Here is a 20,580-nt window from a genome sequence, read left to right as displayed (position 1 = left end):
TATAGAGTCAATCCATCCTATGTTGGGTCCTTGAACACATGAAGCTGCTGAATCAGACCCTTGGTCCATCAAAGTCAGTATTGTCTACTCTGACCAGCAGCGGCTCTCCAGGGTCTCAGGCAGGGGTCGGTCTTTCACATCACCTACTTGCCTAGTCCCTTTAACTGGAGATGCTGGGGAGTGAACCTGGGACCTTCTGCATGCTAAGCAGATGCTCTACCACTGAGCCACGGCCCCTCCCCAAAAGGGTCCTCTTCTTTTCCTGCTGCCTTCAACTTTTCCTAGCACTAGGAGCACCTTTTACATAGGGGGCATGAGAAGGGGGGGGGGACAGAACAAGGCTTAATGCGTTTAACGAAGCCAGTCCTAAATTACGCAGGAATAAAAAACTCTTTTTTGTTTTCCCCTTTAAAGTGCTACTAGACTCCTGTTTTTTTTTTTTTGCTGCAGTAACAGTATAATCTTGTGCAGAATGACTCCTATTTAGGCCCACTTACGGGCTAGACTGGAGTCACTATGTTAAAGAGCCAAGGTGGATACAACTCTGGAATTTGTTTTGATTGGAATGTCCTTTGAATTTTTTTGTCTATTGTTGTCCCTTTGTAATGAAAATGCCCTGGAAATGCTCAATCCCACCTCTGGAGTTGCCCCCATATGTTCTTAACAGAAATAGTGAGGTCCCTTGAGCCAAGGAAAGTGCTGCCATTCAAGCACACAACAGGCTATACTGCCAGGAAGGCAAAAGACAGCACTTTTCCGGGCAGTGGCAGAACATTGATTGCTCCCAGCCCTGCCCCCCTGCAAACAGGTCAAAGGAGACCGGAGGGAGGAGGATGACATTGGACCACACCATGCGCTGGGGTCTTGCGGGGACACAGAACGCAGCAGAAATAGTGAATTGCTCCATTGTGCCTCTGCAACGCCAACTACCGCAAGAGATGCAGGAATGAGGACACAGATGTCTTTGTTGTATCGATTACAATAAGTGGATTTGAGTTAGTGCTATGCCTCTTGGCCCAAAGTTCAGCTAACTAAGCGTTGCATGCAAATGTGTGTAACTAAAATGGCCTTTTTTGAAATGCTTCGGGGGGCAGGGTTTGAAGTAGAGAAGCAGCAGAGGGATATTTTACAGTTCTGCAGTCACTTCTTCACTCTTAGAACTGCCATGTTGAGCATAGTCAGTCATAAATGCTAAAACTCCCTCATGCAGATTAAGGAGGTAAAATATACCTCTCCTGCATCGTTGTGTTCAAATTTAGTGTGCTCAGGTTTCTTGCTTACCCAGCTACAAACTCAGATCTCAACAGTCAAAGTCTAGCTCTCATTCTCCTTTCATTCTTAATGCCACTAGAGACACCTGTATCTTAGTTGTTGACTTCAGAGAATATAACGTTCCTAGACACAATCTTGCTTCTCACTAGAGGCCTGTCCCTCGTTTACATCAATATATCACATAATCTGTAATTAATGAAAAATTAAGAATGGAACAAAAGAAGAGGACAAGACATTCAAGAACATTGAGTGAACTGAGCACTTTAGGAATGCTTCGAGAATGGTGGCACAAATGGAAACATCTGGATTCAAATCAGCAGATGGCTTTTCTGTGGAATTCAAGCAATTAGTGCAGTGAAAGGACATCTCATCCCACTCAATTGTCTACACTTAATTTTGGAAGGTAAATGTGTAACTTTCACTCTTCCAGTGTTCAGAGACTATTCTTCCTAGGTAGAAAAAACGCTGTAAATCAGTTCTTTTTCCCATCTAGCTTTCAGTTTACAATGACTATGAGAATGACCATTGATGTGTCTATGGGGAGTAGCAAGCAAGGCAATGGGACTCTTGTGAATAACAGGTAGAAGGTCACAATTGAAGATATTAACTCAGCTAGTAATTTTCCACAGGCCAAAGGTGAGGAGTCTGGTGGTGCTCAGATCAGCAGGTTGTGGCCTTTGTTGGAGCCTTGACTAGAAAATAACAGGAATGGCAGGGTGTGTGTGAGAGAGATATGGCCTAGCTAAAGAGAAAATAACTTCCTAAGAAAATTCTCTAGAGGGAATCTACACTAAAATGGAAACAAAATTGTTAACTGCAGGTTTATTCTGCCTACCTCGTAATTTAGTATCATGGAGGGATGCATTCCAGGCCTAGGAAAAGAAGGTGGTGTCTATCACGCATTTTGTTTAATCTTTGATAACTGAGGAATTAATTTATTTACTGTAATCAATTACTTTAATTACAAGTTAAGTTTTTATAAATTGGAAATATTGTGGTTTTTCTGTGCCTGGATAAATCCCAACTTGGCGCGCACACACACAGAAAAAAAGTAAGGAGACTCCTGCCTGGATTTTAATTATAACTGGTAAGATTCCCATGTATTCCCTTACATTAGGGTTGCCAGGTCCTTTTGGGGTGGAGCCTGAGGAGGGTGGGGTTTGGGGAGAGGAGGGACTTCAATGCCATAGAGTCCAGTTGCCAAAGCGGCCATTTTCTCCAGGTGAACTGATCTCTATTGGCTGGAGATCAGTTGTAATAGCAGGAGATCTCCAGCTGCTACCTGGAGGTTGAGCAACCCAATTACACACCTCTGCACCTCTACCTAAGGTTAGAAACTCAGTACAGACAACAGCTACTACTAGTTGGTGATAACAATGATATATTCAGTGTAACAATGTGCTACAAAGTCAATAGAGTCAAAAATGTACTATTGAAAGTACAGTCACAATCACTCCGAGGTTGAAGCCTTCAATTGCAGTGTGGTAAACAGGGTAAAAACCCTGTGGTAAAAACCCTGTTGTTTGAAGTGGGTTTCTTTAATAAGGCATTAACTTTACTTGAATAAAACATTGAAGTAGTGCCCAAATCAGGGCGCATGTTACATTGAATCAGTAGCTGCCATCAAAACCAGCAGCCACACTTCTTAGCTGTCCTATTTCCACACTGCCTAGAAAATTTGTCTACATTCAATCCAGGAGAATTGTGTTCTCTTCTATTCTCTAAACCCCGGTTTCCCAACCACTTAAGGCAGCTTCCTACCATTCCTTGAGACAAATTTTCCTATGTCCTAAATTTGGGTTGCCAACAGGCCTGGTGAAATATTCCCTGTCCCTTTAATATAGTTTAATGTGTAGAAATGGGCAGCTGAAGCTTTCTATGTGTGTATGTAAAGTGCCGTCAAGTCGCAGCTGACTTATGGCGACCCCCTTTGGGGTTTTCATGGCAAGAGACTTACAGAGTGGTTTGCCAGTACCTTCCTCTGCACAGCAACCCTAGTATTCCTTGGTGGTCTCCCATCCAAATACTAACCAGGGCTGACCCTGCTTAGCTTCTGAGATCTGACGAGATCAGGCTAGCCTGGGCCAACCAGGTCAGGGCAAGCTTTCTATGGCATGGTGGCAAATAACATGACCTCTTAAATAAAATTCCATCAATTTTCTATTAAAGGGACAGGTCATTTTTCTCCAGGTCTGTTGACAACCCAATAAAATGTCCATTGAGCAGCTGATGGCCTGCCATACATGACTGCTGGGTGGGTTTGGAGGGTCATAATTGTACAGGCCTGCCTTAGGTGATCCTGAGTGTGGGGTGGGGCATTAAAGTGCAGTTGCTATTTGTGGTAGCAAACCATTTATGTCATAAATGTAGTTCTGGCCTCAAAGATGTAACCTGGGATGAAATAGCACCAACTGTTTGAATTCTTATATGTTCCTGAACATACAGTTCGAAAACCACCATTGCAGATGCAGAACAACAGCTATGACCTTAGAGCATGACAAAGAGCCAGCTGCTGAGGCCTGTGGTAGATCCTTTCATTCGGCTAAAGGGGAATACCAAACCAATCCACCAGTCTGAGGCTTTGGTTGCTTTATTTAATTTCTGTTTCATGTTGCAAGGCAACGTTGTCAACAGTTAATTATGTTATCACTCAGCATGCTCTGTGGAGGTGGGTAACTGCATGAAGCCATTGTCTCTACGTAGTTCACTTGTGCGTAACTCAGTTATCTTTGCTTAAATGTCATCCCAAATGATTTTTAAATGCCAAAGTCTGTTTACATTTCAAGCACAGTAGAACTCTTGTGGGGTAAGCGCACCAGTTACATGATCATTCAAAGCATCTGCCCTATGGTTTTGTATCAGACTAGTCTTGGTGGTAGAAAGTGCCTTCAAGTCACAGCCCTTATGACCACCCCATAGGGGTTTCAAGGCAAGAGATAAACAGAGGTAGTTTGCCATTGCCTGCCTCTGCATAGCGACCCTGGTATTCAGGGCCGGATTTAGGTTTGATGAGGCCCTAAGCTATTGAAGGCCCTAAGCTATTAATGGTGCCCTTTATATGTCCAGTTGTCCTTTGTCAACAACAAATTGTCGCTGTTTTTTGTGTTGAATATATGCTATATGGTAATATATGGGACCTAATAGGTATCTAAAGCCATTTGCACATAACAAAATATGTATTTTACAAAAGTAATTGTTGAACTGAAATACAATTACTTACATCATTGGAGCCTACACAACACAAAACACTGTTGCTATATGTAGGTTTTATTTTATTTGTTTTTTATCTTATATTTTGAAAATGTACATCCAATTTTTTTCTTTAATTTTTTTGGGGGCCCCCAAGAAAGTGGGGCCCTAAGCTATAGCTTGTTTAGAGTATACATAAATCCGGCACTGCTGGTATTCCTTGGTGATCTCTCTTCCAAGTACTAACCAGGGCAAACCTTGCTTAGTTTCCAAGATCTAATGAGATCATACTAGCCTGGGTCATCCAAGTCAGGGACAGTCTAGTTGTAGGTAAAGGTAAAGGTAGTCCTCTGTGCAAGCACTGGGTCAATACTGACCCATGGGCTGATGTCACATCACAACATTTACTAGGAAGACTATTTTATGGGGTGGTTTGCCATTGCCTTCCCCAGACGTCTACACTTTACCTCCAGCAAGCTAGTTATTCATTTTACCAACCTCAGAAGGATGGAAGGCTGAGTCAACCTTGAGCCAGCTAGCTGAAACTGACTTCCCTCAGGATCAAACTCAGGTTGAGAGCAGAGCTTTGACTGCAGTACTGCAGCTTACCACTCTGTGCCACGGGGTTCTTAGTCTTTTTAACCAAGGCAGAATTCCCATTTTTCTGAACTGCTGACAGCACGGTCTAATACTCAGAAGTAAATTCCACTGAGGCTGATGACACATCCTCTCCAGTAAGTGTTGGGATTGCACCCTGAGTGTACAAAATTGTAGACTTTACAGTTCCTTCCAGTACCAAAGGAAATTAAACTAGTATCTGTCTGGCTGTGTCAGAGCTTCAGAGAAGCACAAGACAATGCAGTAGCAACTTCTGCCCACCCAGTCCTGTTACTCTCCTTCATCTCAGCAAAACAAGGATCCTACTTGCTTTTGGTACTGATCTAGTTTATTAGATCTATGCTGGATCTGAGTCCAGTCAGAAATAGATTCTGTGCTGCTTTGGTCCTACCTCATTCTCCCATTCACAGTTGAGCATGTTTGCTATGTGATAGGTGGGAGAGGAACTGAAAAGCCTTTGGTGAGATCTGTAAGTTAAACACATTAAACTACTTGGTACAGCTAATTCTCATGGAGGATGGAGTAGCTGAGATAGACATGGAAACGTTATCTTTCACAGCTGTAATTCTCCAGTAAAGAAAGCATTTGCTTATGTGGCGTGGTGGATAAATCAATAGGTAGGAAGAAAGCAAGTTCAGATCCCACTGAGCTCCAAAGCTCAATGGCTGACTGGGTCAGTTATTGTCTCTCAGTCTAACCCACCTTACAGGGTTATTGTGAAAATAAAATGGGAGAAAGTCAAATATGCTCAGGGTGGTGCCTTTGAGGAAGGGTGGATTACAAATGCAGTACAAAAAAAAGAATGTTTTTATTTTTCTCTGTTGCCTGTTATGGCAGGATCATCTTCGTTGAAGTAGGGATGGTGGGGGGTGGGGGATGTGGGTGAACCATTGCAACATTGTAAGAATGAAAAACCTGGATGCTTTTAATGGGAAGGGAGAGGTTTACTCTTTTGGCAGGGCCCTGCTGTTCCATCGTGTTCTGTAGCCCTCTTCTGGCCATAGTTGTTATTTCTCTGCCGCAGGTTTGGAAAGAAAGGACCGCACTGACACTGCTTTGTGTAGCTACTTCCTGAACAGCGGATGGGTAATGTTAATATGAAACTTCAGAAATGGTTCTGTGCATTTGTGACAACCAACATAAATAGAAACAGTGTGAATAAATGAGTCAATCCTTTGGGGTTAAAAAAGAATCTGCCTTCAGAATTAAAACAGCAGATGAACACACATAAATGTGTTCAGAATGATCACTTTGCCCTTGCCAAACTCTAAATGTTGAGCAACAATTTTTGGTGACAAATCCCATTTCCTTAATCCTCTGCGCATTAGCATTAATCATAGGACAAGCTGTCCAGTTCTGCTCCTATATCTTTAGAACATTCCACAACATGTCGGCAGGTTTATGCTTTGTATCTTTCTAAAGAATTGTGTGACTCAATAAAGGAAGCCACAGCCTTCAATTTGCAAGATCTGAGCAAGGCTGTCAAAGACAGGACATTTTGGAGGACTTTCATAGGGTTTCCATGAGTCGGAAGCGACTTGACGGCACTTCACACACACACACACACACACAAAGAATTGTGTGGGGTTTTTAAAAATTGTCTGGTTAATAATTGGTGTGCATTTAGAGAATAGGCATGGCAGTGAATTCTAGACAAGTCAGATTCTCTTTTTGCTCAACTAGGATAGATCACTTGAAGTCCAGCTGAGCATGTGAAAGCAAGCTGACACATACCTCCAGACAGGAGTTCCCTTGGCTCATGACTGAATGCTGTAGAAAGAGTCCATATAAAGATCAGATACCTTTTCTCCCCAAGCACTCTTGCCTGGAAATCAGGGGTTTAAATTGTCTTACACCAATAAAAAATGCTTGTCTGTCTCAATGGCTCACTGTCAATCATATAAACCTCTTCCTGTACTAAGTTCAACTCCTACGATTCACCAACACTGAATCTGTAATTTTAGAAATTATTGCTGTTTCTAAGAACTGGAATGTTCATTTGTCCCCAACCCAAATTTTAAAAACGAACTGGAAAAGCTTGGTTTGGTTTGTTCATGTGGGAACTGAAAACAAATTGGGATTTTTTATATATATATTCATTGCCCTCATCCCCCCCACACTTTACCTACAAATCAATTTAACAAGATTCCCCCCCAGCAAAACCAAAACAAGAATGCAAATAAGAATGTTTCTCAAGTCTAAGACTTGCTGAGTGTCTTTTCTCTCACATCTCCTTCATACGTGTACACACCTTCAGAGTGACACACCAGCTGCTTTCCAGGGATGTGATCCCCCGTGTCATTTGTATGTGAATAGACCAGCCATATGTGTCTGTACTAACTAGCTGGTATTCTTTCAGTTCAAACATGTCCTCCAAACCCTATCCCTCCCACCCTCTCCAACTAGTGCGGCCCAAGGTAGCGTTCTAAGGATTAGGGGTGATTGACAACAATTTTATATCTAGAACTTTTTAACCCAAAGTTTGCCAACCATGATTTTAGATACTGAAATGTACATATAAAAATCCCAGCACCCAGTTCAGATTGCCCATGTACATTGCAAAACCCTTTCTAATTCTCATAACTGTCCATGTCAGAAAGGTGAATAGCTGGATGACAATGTAATCTGTAGCATGATGCACATATTTATCTCTCTTGATTGTATTTTATCCTTCTTTTTCGGTCAAAAATTGGTGCCCAAAGATACAAACAGCTTATTTGTATGTGTGCTTCAGAAACTGATATTTTATTTTATATTTTATGTGCTCCATCTTTATCCGGCCCTTTCTCGAAGAATCTCGAAGAACACTGACATGCAGTGTTCTCCCCAACTCCATTTTAACCTCACAACCCTGTGAGATGGGTTGGGGTAAAAGATAATGAGTGATTTGCCCTAGTTCACCTAATGGATAGAGTGGGGATTTGAACCTGGGGCTCCCAGGTCCTAGTCCAACCTGTTGGGAATAGATAGCGAGTTTAGTTTCTGTCAGACAGCAAAGAGTTAAATTGTTTGTATTGATTCTTTATACAGACGCAGTATGATGATGTAACAGCAATGTGTCTTTAGTTAATTGGTCAGCTAATCGCCATTGGTAACATATCTCAGGTCACTAGGAACAATTGTGTTTTATTGCCTTCTTCCTAAGAGAGGAAAAGTTTAGAAGCAGTTTTCTATTCACTTGCCGTTTAGATTTTACACTGACAAGAATGGAACATCTCTGCTCTAAGGAGCAGAGATGGAACGATAGGATTAAGCTTTAGATGCCTGCTAGGATTTCTAGCAAGTTAATAGGAAACTAGACATATAGAAAGGATTTATTGTTTTTCATTCCAGTTACCTTTCCTTTAGATGAGTAAAGATTTAAAGGAAAGACTCTGTTTATTGTGTGCTATTTTCTGACTCCTTGCATAACCATAATCAAACGATCCATGAGCCTCATTCCTAACACAACCGCTATACCATATTACCTGTAGCAGTCCTGAATGTTGTGTCCATCATCTGAAAGGCCAGGTGCCATTCTGAATCTTAGAATCTACTTTTGTACTTTCCTGGTCTCTATCCCCCACCCCCCATTCTATTGTCTTACATCAAGTGATTTCGTATACTGCTTTCTAGCACTACAAGACCAGGCTTCTTTTTGCCCTGCATTTGCTAGTGTATAATACCAGTACTTGGATACATTTTGTGTTGGCAGAGTGATTAACAATAGGAAAGGTGCACAACCTGATTAAAGTGTGTTTGTGTGTAAAGTGCCATTCAAGTCGCTTCCAGCTAATGGTGAGTCAGTGACCCTATGAATCAATGTCTTCCAAAATGTCCTATCTTTAACAGCCTTGCTCAGGTCTTGCAAACTGAGAGTTGTGGCTTCCTCTATAGTCAATCCATCTCATGTTGGGTCTTCCTCTTTTCCTGTTGCCTTCAACTTTTCCTACCATTATTGTCTTTTTCAATGACTTTTGTCTTCTCATAATGAGTCCAAAGTACGATAGCCTCAGTTTAGTCATTTTAGCTTCTGGGGGCAGTTCAGGCTTGATTTGATCTAGAACCCACTGATTTGTCTTTTTGGCAACCCACATTATCGGTAAAACTCTCCTCCAACACCACATCTCAAAGGAATCTACTTTCTTCCTGATAAATGTTTATTAAGGAACTACCATACTTGATAGTAAAGAGTAGAGACAGAGATAGTCTCCTAACCACATAACTAGCTGTGAGAGAGAGCAAAGAGTGAGAATGACTTCCAAGAAGGAGGATATTGCCCTAAGAGTAGCAGTCTGGAGCAGACAAGGAATGACACTTAAAAGGAGAGAAGATCCTAACTTCACTGGCCTATCTCTCTGCCCGCTTGCTGCCCCCTGCAGGGTCTTCTTCTCTTCTTTGTATACCAAACATTGCCTATTCCAACAGTTTGGACTTCGCATTGCTACTTTTCATAGAAGTAATAGGCACAGTCCCACTAAGTCCCATTGATTTCAATAGAGGGAAAATAAATATGTAATTAAACTTTTCCCTTTGAGAACTATGTGTTTAACTCTGGCTGGACTGTACACAATGCAAGATGTTTCAGGACAACACAAACAGAGCTGAGATTTCAGAATGCAACTTCAAAAATAAGAAACAATAGCTGTGGTATTAAAGGGTAATAAACTGTCAACTGTACTGAGAGGAAGTAAGGTGCTTGAAGTACAATGGAATGTTTATGAGAAGATAGATGAGCATATTTTGCAGAACATCTATTAAGCAACTCTAGATGCCGTAGCATTTCCAGGCCAGCAGAGGGTAGCCTTGCCTATGAAAAGATCAGATGCCATTTCCACAAATCCAATAATTTGCAAGAGTAGTTTGGCACCAATAAAAATTGGCTATAGAAACCCACACAACAAAATAAACCAAAGGATGCCTCACAATTTTGTAGCATTGCTTGTCAGTGCTTCTGTCATCTTATAAACAATTGTATTTGTTTATTTATGAGCCTTTTGACAGATTCAGGTCTTGGATGTATATACCTAAAAGTATTATGTGAATGATCCAAACACATGTTTGCAAAGTATACTTTCCAGGAAGCTGACAAGCATATACTGGGTGGCAAATCTGAGACTGCTGTCATGCAATGTGTGATATGATCCTAGGAAGCAGGCAAGGGTCTTGCATAAAGTTTACTCTGGAATGATGTGAGGATTTGATTCTGAGGACTGGAGCGGATATCACGGCCTGCTCACAAATTTCCCAGGGATGTACTGCTGGCCACTAACTAGGCCTTTGATCAGATTCAGAAAGACAGCCCTTCTGTTCTTACGGAATTCTTTTCTCTCTTCCAGCAAGTTGCCTGGAGAAGAAGGCTTGTAAGCATGTGCTGCTGCTGCTTCTTTTTTCCCCTGAGGAATAACCACATTAAGGCTGCTCACATCTGGGAACAGGGTAGGCTGTGTCAGAAGATGTGTCTGGCTGAGGCTGAATTTTTATTTTCTAAATTAAACACTGAGGCCCTTATCCATCTCAAGTGAGTTGTGAGTAAATCCCACTGAAAGCAACGGGACAAGTAAGTTACGAGCAATTTGTTGTAAAGTTGGCAGAACCAACTTTATCCAGACTAGGTCAGTCTGCTGGAGAGGGTCAGCTGGGTTTTTTAGGATATCTTGTGTGGATGTCCCTCATACATTCATACAGACATAAAGTGGGGGTTTGAAGAAAAGGGTGAAACTTTTTTTGTTTTGCTCAGAAACCCATGGTCCCAGGGCCAAATCCAACCCCTTACAATTTGCTGCCTGATCCTCAAGTTGACAGTCTGTTGAACAAATGTAGGGAAAGCACCATATATGGCAAATGAACTTGCTGATATGCTGTGTTGGGGTGGAGTTCAAGGGCAGGCCCACTGTTCCTTAGTCTAGCTCAAAGTGGCCCTTTAGAAAAATTAGTTCCTGACAAGAATAATATAAATCATCCTGCAGAAAAAGTAATTTTATTCTCTTTGATATTGTTAGGTATGCATGTGGGTGTGGGTGATTGAATCAAGGGAAGGAGCTCCTTGTAATTGCATCAGGGGAAACCCTGGGCAGCTTGGAGTTCTCCAAGGCTCTTGACCAGTATGTTCAAATTGGCTACTGGGGTTTCCCCCCCACCCCCAATCAAGGTTGTGGGGGGAGTGGCCACAGGCAGCCAAGTGGGCATATAAGCAGGGGTCTGGGCACTGTAGTTAGTTCTGTTCCTGTTCACCTAATAAAGTGGTTGCTGTTGGAACTCCATCTCTGACCTCGTGTGTTCCCTCCACGCTGACTTAACAGATATCATCTTCCACCACCTGCTCAGAACTAGCATTGGTGGAACACCTGCTGGTTCAGCTCATGTTCTGCTTTCCAGTCATAACCAGGGGACCATTTCCCCCCAACAATCAGTTTGGTTGTTGGTCAACAGATTGAGCCTGTTCACAGGGTTACCTTCTCTGTGTTGAAGCAACACATTACTGTGCAATAGATGTCACTGCATGCACAAACATGCTCTCATCGGCCAATGGGAGTCATACCCCTCCCCCAATTTGTTATTGTTGTGCATCACTCCACAAGCAAGTCTTTGAATACCAGTCTATCAGGCAGTGATTATAAACCAGAAAACCAGTATATCAGGCAGTGATTATAAACAAACACTATATTTTTAAAGAAGCCTGTTCATCTAAGTTTGTATTGTCAAAATTATTTCATATGTGCACATTTTTGCACAGCCTTAGAGAAGTCATTGCCTCCCCACACACACAAACACATCATTTCATGACCTGACCCAACCATCTATGACTTTTAGAGATAATTTATTTCACCTACTATGCAGACACAAGGCAGAAGGAAATGAAACACCACCATGATAGCTACTGCGCAGCCGCAAAGCCGTTCAACAGCTGCGGAAGTTGGCAAGACAAGGAGATTTGAGGCTTGGCTCATGAGTAATTGTGGCTGTTGAAACAGCACGTTCTCCATGAAGTTCACGGCACATCAACTCAGAATGTATACTTGGTCTGTGTTCAGGTAGTCACGTAGAAATGCTGCTATAGCATAGTACCAAGTCATATTCTTAACATATTAAATGATTGTACCAACAGTGCTATGACCATTAGTTGTTCTGAACCCTAACATTACCTAAAAACACTTTTAGTTTTGTAAATGTCAGGTGGCAATTGCATTCAGGATGGCATGTTTTGTTCCAAATATTTGATCCAAACAAAGACGGTACATTGTGCCACCCTGATTTTATCTGACATAAGAAATTAACTAAGTGGAGTTACAGTCTTGAAGTCAGGGGTCTTAGAAGAACATAATTCTGCACAGGATGGCACTGCAAGTATAGTAAGTGCACACAGCATAGGAAGCAGTAATTTACAAGTGATGTTGGTGATGTTAGTCTTTGCTCAGATCAACTATTTGGAACAAAACATGACAACCTGAGTGGAATTGTCACCTGACACTTACTTTACCAACAGTGTTTCCAGATAATGATTGTCAGCATTCAATATGCTGCAATATGTTCTTCAAAATCCTTTTTTGCATTCCTAATTTTCTGTTTGCATTTACTTTGTGCAAGTTTGTGTTGATTTTTGTTTGCCTCATTTGGGTAAGCCTTCCAGTTTCTGAAGGAAGCCCTTTTCACTCTAATAGTTTCCCACACCCTGCTTGTTCGCCATGCTGGCCACCTCTTAGACTTTGTGTTACCTTTCCCCATCTGCTGCTCTCTTTTCTCAGAGTGTATCAGCCAAGTATTTACTCTCACTCCTGCAGTTTGGAAAATATTGATTACTACAACTGCTTTGGTTTCAACAACTACTGCCTGGTGGCCAATGTTCCAATTTTGGGCAAGGTGCTTGAGCAGGTGGTAGCCACACAACTTCAAGAGGTCTTAGAGGAGGTGGATTACTGATTCCAATCCAGGTTCAGGCCTGTGTTATGGGTGGAAAAGGCCTTGACTGATTACCTTTGCTGATAGAGTGACAGGGAGATTGCATCTCTGTTGATTCTCCTGGACCTCTCTGTGGCATTCAGTACTATCAACCATAGTATCCTTCTAGAGAGGCTATTTGAGTTGGGAGTGGGAGGGGTACCGTGCTTTGATGGTTCCTTTCTTACTTGATCAACAAATACCAGAAGGTAGTATGGCAGGCCTGCTGCTCATTCCCATAGCATTTATGCTGTGGAGTCCCACAGGGTTCCATCTTGTCTCCCATGCAGTTTAATATCTACATGAAACTGCTGGGAGAGATCCTCAGGGGATTTGGAGCAAGATGCCCCCAATATGTGGACGACACTCAGCTCTACTTCTTCTGAGTCTGTGGAAGTCCTGATCAGGTGCCTGGAAACAGTAATGATATGAATGAGGGCCAATAAATTGAAGCTAAGTCCAGACAAGACCAGGTTCTGTTGATCAATAAACAATGGTGTGTGAGGATTGAGGAGATAGCCTGTCCTGGAGGGTGGTTGTACTCCCTCTGAAGCAATGAGTTCATAGCTTGGAGGTTCTGCTGTATCCTCGCCTACTGTTGGAGGCCCAGATCTTTGGCTGATGCACCAACTACTGCTATTCCTCAAAATGTGTGATTTGACCTTGATGATCCACGCTCTGATTACATCCAGGTTACATTACTGTAATGCACTTTATGTGGGGCTTCCTTTGAAAATGGTCCAGAACACAGCCATGTATATATTCATTTGTTCTTTTTTTTAAAGCTTGCCTTTCTCCTGAGCACCTCAAGATCCACCCACATGATGGTAACATCCTGAAAATGCTACAGTGGTATAGGAAATGTCATTTGGGTTAGTTACCCTTCTGAAGTCAGTTCAAAGGATATGTTTAGATCAGGATTATGTACATACATTCCAAATGCATAATTCTAGCAACTAGCATGGAATTTAGATCGACAAGAATACATGTCTTCATAGTCTGAGAAATATGTACGTTTTTAAGTGTCCACACTCTTTCGGTAAAGGATGCCAGCATTCAGGAGTAAGACCTCATTGCTTTACATATGAAGCTGCTTTATAACTGGCCTAGTTATTTCAGTAGTCTCTGTTCTAACTAGTAGCAGCTCATTGACAGAGGAAAGTTTTCCCCAATACCAGACACCTGAGGTCCTTGAACAGGAGTTGCCAGAAACTGGACCTGGGATCACTGAAATGGATGGAGTTAGTTGATCAATAATTGTTCCCCCTTCAATAATTCCTTATACATTAGTGTAATATCATTGTGTTTTATAAACAGTGAGACATGTTCTGACAAAAGATCTGATAAAACTGATATTAAAATTGCTGCCTTTGCCAGCCTCTAACAGCCTTCTATAATAGACTCTTGCCTTAAAATCCTGGTGGTCCCCTCTGAATAGTTTCAGATATATATGATTCTGGGAAAGCTGCATGGAAAGCTGCAGAAAAAAATGACTTGTGAATTTATTTTGTTATTAATTATAATAATTACAAAAATTGGGTGTTTCATAATTATTGTAATTACTAAGTACACAAAACAAATTCCCCTTCTAAACAGCCTGTAACCGAGAAAAGACCCCATGGGTTTCCCCCCCCCCCATTTTGTTCTGGTTTCTTTTGTTATTACAGTCTCTGCTTCCATTGGTTTCACTTTTACAAGACAGTTAGCAATTTCCTAATAAAAGCATATAGAGAAAAAAGTGCTCCTTGAGGGGAAGGGAGATACAGGCTTTCAGCTTGACTGCAAGCTGTAGCCACTATAGGGTTGCCAGGTCCCTCTTTGCCACCGATGAGAGGTTTTTGGGGTGGAGCCTGAGGAGGGCAGGGTTTGGGGGGAGAGACTTCAATGCCATAGAGTCCAATTGGCAAAGCAGCCATTTTCTCCAGGTGATCTGATCTCTATCAGCTGGAGATCAGTTGTATTAGCGGGAGATCTCCAGCTATTACCTGGAGGTTGGCAACCCTAAGCCACTAAGATTATGTACATATGTGAAGTATGCCAGTCCTGAAGGATATGGGGTGGGACTTTGCCTTCCTGGGTCTTCCCAATGCCTGCCCTGCTGTTCCAAATTTTCCCTTACAATTTGCATTCCCCTGCTTACCTGCTGCTCTCCAAACCTTATCCCCTATCCAAGCATATCTGTCTCAAGGTCTTCCTCTTGCTGCCTACCTGCCTGGATGCCTTACCCTCCTCATGCTACCAAATGCCCTTGACTTGTCAGACTGCTTCTTCCTCACATTATGGTTCTTCAAATTCAATGGTTGCAATGCTGTCAGTGTTACTGTTTGGAGTCTTTCCTACCAATTGTCCCATAGACTTTAATGTTAAATGTGAGTATCTTTCATCACCTCAAAAGAGGGGGGGGGGCTTTATTCTATTTGTCTGAAATTAGGTAGTGTGGGTATATTTGGAGAACAGTACAATCCCTGCCCAATTTTCTTCCCAGTTTGGATGGAAAACCATGGAGATACAGACACAGGAGGGAGGGTTCATTGAAAAATGGGAAATAATAATGAACAGAACTATGAAAACAAAACAACAGTGAAAGAAGCAATAATGTAACAAAACCATACTAAACAACCCAATAACAAAACAGTCCCTTTCAGAATTAATAATAAAAGCAAAACAAACAATACAAACTCCCACGTACAAGTCTACAAGTCTCCCTTCCTTTGGGTCTCTGTACAGGAAGATGAATGTGTAATGGGGATCTACTACTTTAATTAGAGAGGAAATCACAGGATCAGAGTGCAATTGGAAGCCACTCACATGGGATGATAATTGTGTGATCTCACTGCAGCTTTTTAAAGATAGCTGCAGATTCTAGCTCCTTACAAAGGCCAGGTGCATGCTTAAAAATCTTATTGGGAGGAATACGTGTTTCAGAGCTGATGAAATGTGATTCAGACATAAAACATAACATATTACTCAGGCCCAAGTTATGACTGCAGCAGCTCTGATGCTTTGTGTGGACGAGAGCATGATCTCACATATTCCACGCCACTGAGTGATTTCCCTGAATATTTGTGTCATAAAAGGTAAGTCAATTTGAGATCAGAGGAACTGATTCCCCTATTCCCTATTGAAATGCATGAAGGTCAACATCCACCAAAATCAGCTGGGGGTCAACTAGGGGAACACATGAATCTGCCTTAGAATGGACCATATGACTGGCCAGTCAAGATCAGTATTCTTTCTTCAGGTAAGCAGTCTTTCACCTCATCTCCTATCTGATCCTTTTTACTTGAGATGCTAGGGATTGAACCTGGAACTTTCTGCACAGGAAACAAGTGCTTCTACTACAGAGCTATGGCCTCTTCCCTCCTGGGCCTGCTCTACTAGCCCCCAAGTAGAATGCAGTGAGCTTATGCACAATGGGGGGTAATTTTTAAGTGCATCTCCACAACCAAGGACACTTTTATTAATATTGATTTCTAGAGGTATGATGCACATGATTATGCTATATTTTCACAAGACAATTGCTGATGTATCTTTGGATTTGGACAGATGTGCAACTTTAAACTATTCTCTATGGGGCAAAGTAAATGAATATTATACCTAGGATTATTTATATTTTACTTTCAATTCCTTTCTATATACCTTGCAGGTATATTCATAAAATTAATACTTTGGATTTCCTTAAAGAGGATTCAATGTCCATTTAATATTAAGGAGGATGTGGGTCCCCTGATTTTAGTTTACATCATCAGGCATACTTGTTAACTTGTACTAATTATGGGGATCACTGCAGTTGAACTATCCATCTTGGGCTCTTTTGGAGGCTTATTGTCTGGTGCCCTTCTCAAAGTGGAATTCATTAGGGTCTACTTATGCTAGACTGGATCCCAATCCTCTTGCAATTTCTGCAACTAAAGAACAATGGTGTATAATGGCACAACAATATCAATTTGATTTTCACATGTTAAATTAACATTATGGGCCAACCCAGATCTAAAAATGGGGAAGAAATCTTTTTATGGAAGGCTTGGACTGATATGTTTTTTTTTTACATTGGACCAATTGATAGGTTGAGAACCAGCATGGTGTAGTGGTTAAAAGCAGTGGTTTGGAGCAGTGGACTCTGATCTGGAGAACCTGGTTTGATTCCCCACTCCTCCACATGAGCAGCGAACTCTAATCTGGTGAACTGGATTTGTTTCCCCACTCCTACGCATGAAGCCAGTTGGGTGACCTTGGGCTAGTCACAGCTCTCTCAGCCCCACCTACCTCACAGGGTGTCTGTTGTGGGGAGGGGAAGGGAAGGTTATTGTTTGCTGGTTTGAACCTTCCTTAAGTGGTAGAGAAAGTCAGCATATAAAAACCAACTCTTCTTCTTCTAGGTTATGATGATGAATTTTTGCCATTTTCTGAGCTGAGGACTAGGTATGACTTGCTACCTTATGTAGAATGGCACTACTTAACAGTTGCAACATCTGTTGGTAACTAAATATGGCCCTGCAGTATTAAGTGTCTCAGAGTCCCCTTTTCTCCTGGAAGCTCTAATTGAATCAAGGCAGAAAACAAAACCTACAATATTTGTTTATAAATATTTGATGTTGATTAATAAATATGATATACAAAGTCATAGGAATGAGTGAAATAAGGAGCTAGGTCACCATATTTTGCCAAAGCAATGGGATATGGCCTTAAAGCTTATACCTGCTCTCTCCATGGATCTTAAGCTGAGACATATTCAGCAAAAAATTATGTTCAAGGTATACTGGACACCACAACAACTGTTTGGAAAGGAATGAGTAAAGGGTCTAATTGTTGGCATTGTTACTCACCAGGCATGTCCTTTAAACATATGCTTTGGTTGTGCCCATTCATTCAGTTTTTCTGGGAAGAAGTTATTACTCATATCAGTTTTGTATTAGAATGTTCATTAATTTTTGAGGCTATGTACTTTTAAACTATTTTCCTGTATCTTGGAGGCTAACCAATGGTCAATGAAAATTGACCATTATTAATGGTCAATAAGTGCCCTTATTACCACTAAAAGACTTACTGCCCATTCCTGAAGAGGGGCACGGCACCTGTGCTGATGCAGGGGCAAACACAACAGCATCTGGGAGCCATGGGTCCCTGCTGCCACCACAGCCACGCCAGCAGGGATTTCCTAGAAGGGAGCCCATGCACGCATGGGGGGCATTCCTGGGGGTGGATCTGCCTTTGGGCAGCTTCCTAACCCCATTTGCCCCAGGAACATCTCCTCTGGCAGTGGCGTGCACTTTGCACAATGGGGCATTTTCCCCATTTCTCTAGTTTTTCTTTTTTTTTTTAAGTCTTTTTTTGTCTCCGCAGAGGCCACCATGGATCCACCCCCCTTCAGAAATGGGTTCTTATATTACAACACTGGAAAGATAAAAGCACACCCCTGGTAAATCAATGGACTGAGGTCCTTAGAAATCTATCAATATGTGAATGTATGGAATATAGATGGCAATTGTGCATGGACTTATTTTTAGATATTTGGAAACCATGTATAAAAATTCTGTCTACATCAGCCACCAATATTGTTCTATTTTTGTTTTTACTTAATGTATATCTTTTTAAAGTTTTCTCTTGTTTCTGTTGTTTTTTGGTGGGGGAATAAAAAAGAAAGAAAAAATGGTGGAGGAAGCTACGAGGGGCTCGGCCTTATTCAACAATATCAACCAACAGGCAAGAGTTGGTAGATGGCGTGAAGGTGGTAGAGACTTTAGGGTGAAGTGATCATGTCCTCCTAGAATTCCTTTTGCTGTGGGGCGCCAAAGAAGTTCATAGCCAGGTCTGTATGTTAGATTTTAGTAGGGCAGACTTTAATGAATTCAGAGGCATGGTGAGAGTCATTCCATGGGCAAGACTGCTGGAAGGAAAAATAGGAGGTGATGGGTGAGCTCTCCTAAAACAAAAGCTCTTGCAAGCTCAAGCCAACACTATTCCAACAAAAGGGAAACATGGTAGGGGATTCAAGAAGCAAATGTGGATGAACAGAGTTGAACTAAGGAAGAAAAAGGGAATGGTCAAGAAATGGAGGGAAGGACATATCTCTAAAAAAGAGAATCCAAGGGTTGCTAGGTACTGTAGGTCAGCCATCAGAGACGCCATAGCTCAGAGTGAGCGGAGGCTCACTACAACAAGAAAAGCTTCTTCAGATATGTGAGGAGCAAACACAAGGGGAAAAGGCAATAGCCCACTGGTGGGTGAAAATGGAGAAACTCTGACAGAAGACACAGAGGAAGCAGAAAGGATCACTGCCTATTTTTCCTCAGTTTTTTTCCCTGAAGAAGAGAACAGGCCCATCTAGAAATGGTAGTAAACAAGACACAGCTTTTAGGCTGCTGGTTGACATGGACAGAGAGGTTGTTGAGAGGCGCCTGGCTGCATTGGATGAGTACAAATCCCCATAGGGCTGTCGATTCGGTTCGGCCCGAACTGAAAAACAGCCAAATTTCCCCTGATTCGGCGGTTTTTAGTTCGGGACGAACAAAACTCAAAAATGGCAGGAAACCGGGGGAGCCGAATTCAGCGAGTTCGGGAGTTCACAAATAAATTCGGCAAATTCAGGGAGTCAGTAAGCAGCATAACCGTCAGTAAGCAGCATTCTCCTCCCCCAGCCAATTGGTGGCCAAGCTGGCCAATCAGTCAGGATTGAGGACTGGAGGAATCAGCTGCTGCTGAGAGAGAGAGAGTGAGAGAAATCCTCATGGGGCGGGTGCTTGTGCACATTCGCTCCTTTCCGTGGCTGCAGGGGGCGAATTTTGGGGGTAGAGACCCCAAACTTTCAGCGAAGCTTCAGACGAGCCTTCTTAAGAGACCCCCCAAGTTTTGTAAACATTGGGTCAGGGGGTCCCGAGATATGGGCTCCAACCCTTTTCCCTCCCCCCTTTTCCATTTCCATGGCTGCAGGGGGCGCTTTTTTGGGGGTGCAGCCCCCAAACTTTCAGCATAGCTTCAGACGAGCCTTCTTAAGAAACCCCCCAAGTTTTGTAAAGATGGGCTCAGTGGGGGCAGAAATATGGGCTCCCCCCTTTTCTCTTTCTGTGGTTGCAGGGGGTGCATTTTTGGGGGTGCAGCCCCCAAACATTCAGCATAGCTTCAGATGAGCCTTCGTAAGAGACCCCCCAAGTTTTGTAAACATTGGATCAGGGGGTCCCGAGATATGGGCTTTCCCCTTTTCCCTATTGGGATGAATGGATCATCCGATACTGTATGCATCTCCAGAGCGGCAAAACCTTCCATGCTTAAATGGAATCATATTGGATTACCCAGTCCTCCTCCCAGCCCCTCCTGATGGAACAGAAGACAGCCACAGTAAGACCGTTTTGGGGGCTTTAATCTATAATTTTTCTCCTGTGTGTGTGTGTGTGGGGGGAAAGCAGAGTCTGTGTGTGTGTGGGGAGGGAGCAGTTTCTGTGGGTGTGGGGGGGAAGCCAAAGGGGGCTTTCGCCCATTCTGCCTGGGGTGTGTGTGCCTCCTTGAGTCTCTCTCTCCCTGGTTTGAGGGGGGGCTTCAGTTGTGTGTCCTCAGGTTTTCCCTCATTCATAAGATCGGTTAGGTCTA

The sequence above is a fragment of the Euleptes europaea genome, chromosome 1 (assembly GCF_029931775.1).
Source record: "Euleptes europaea isolate rEulEur1 chromosome 1, rEulEur1.hap1, whole genome shotgun sequence".
NCBI lineage: Eukaryota > Metazoa > Chordata > Lepidosauria > Squamata > Sphaerodactylidae > Euleptes > Euleptes europaea.
The sequence above is the reverse complement of the archived record's forward strand: the minus strand, read 5'-3'. Positions refer to the sequence as shown.